Raw genomic sequence first — 1,217 nt, forward strand, 5'->3', positions numbered from 1 at the left:
TAGTTAATCCTACAATATGCTAGCAACTTCAGTCTTGGAGCAGACACTCTGTGTATGACTTTCAATTTTGAATCTACCCAGATTGAAATTGAGACTGGATAAGCAAGGTAAATACTGTGGTGATTCCGTCCACATACTGAGTACTACTATGACTGTGTGGCAGGGAGGCCACACAAGAGGTCCTATTTGTGCTGTCATGGAGCTCAGACCCCATGGGCATGAAATTCATGATAGGTCAGCAAAATGTGATCTGAGACAACTTGCTTCTAAAAAGCAAGACTCTCAAAAAACCCTGAAACTGACCGGTTCCATTCTTTCCAAGTCAACTATACTTGGGGAAAATTTGACATTTCTGAGAAACTTAGCTGTATGTAGTGAAGGCCAACCCTTTGAGATGAGCAATAAGTACTAATCATAGCCAGGGGAAATGTCTGGTAGTATTGCAGAAGACCAGTATTGGAGATGTTACTGGCCAAACTGGAGTGGAATCTGTGCTTTGGTTCAATTGGCCAACCCACACCTGACCCTTCTCAAACACCTTAAATTAAGTAAGGAGAGACTTCATAGTTAGTGGGTCATTCAACTTCATGTTTACCACTATGCTATGTAGGGCCCTTGAAAATTTTCCCAAAGAGCTTAAAGCTAGAAACGAGAAACAGCAGCTCAAATTAGTTTTATTCTGTTGATCACAATATGTGTTTTCATTTATCAGCAGGGTTTGTTAATTGGAAATGTCACCATGGAAAAGTAACTAGGAGCCACTGGTAGGACTGAATGGGAAAAATTACGTATAAATATAATACTTGACCAGATAAGATGATGATAAACGAAATGAACCCCAAGATAGGGACGCAAGTGGTTTTTTCTTTCTTGCTATTGTTTCTAAAATATTTATAATATTCCATGTGATTTTTGCTTCTTTGTATTCCCATCCCTCCACATGGTATAACCCATTTCCACTGTGTTTGATGTTGGTGCCCTGCATCTTGTATATACACTTCTATAATTTGGGGAGGGAAAGAGGAAAAAAAAACAAAATGCTTAAATAAGGATACAGGTTGACCCATTGTAACAATGAGATGCACAAGACACTGTTGAAAAATAAACTTTACAATTTATGCCGGGGTAGGGGGAGTGTATAGTGTAGTTGTGGAGCTGGGAGGTTAGGGATGGTATAGGAAAATCAAAGGAGGAGGTAACAATGCTTGATAGGAAAT

This window comes from Dipodomys merriami, unplaced genomic scaffold (genome assembly GCF_024711535.1).
Source record: "Dipodomys merriami isolate MVZ:Mamm:240054 unplaced genomic scaffold, mDipMer1.0.p SCAF_377, whole genome shotgun sequence".
NCBI lineage: Eukaryota > Metazoa > Chordata > Mammalia > Rodentia > Heteromyidae > Dipodomys > Dipodomys merriami.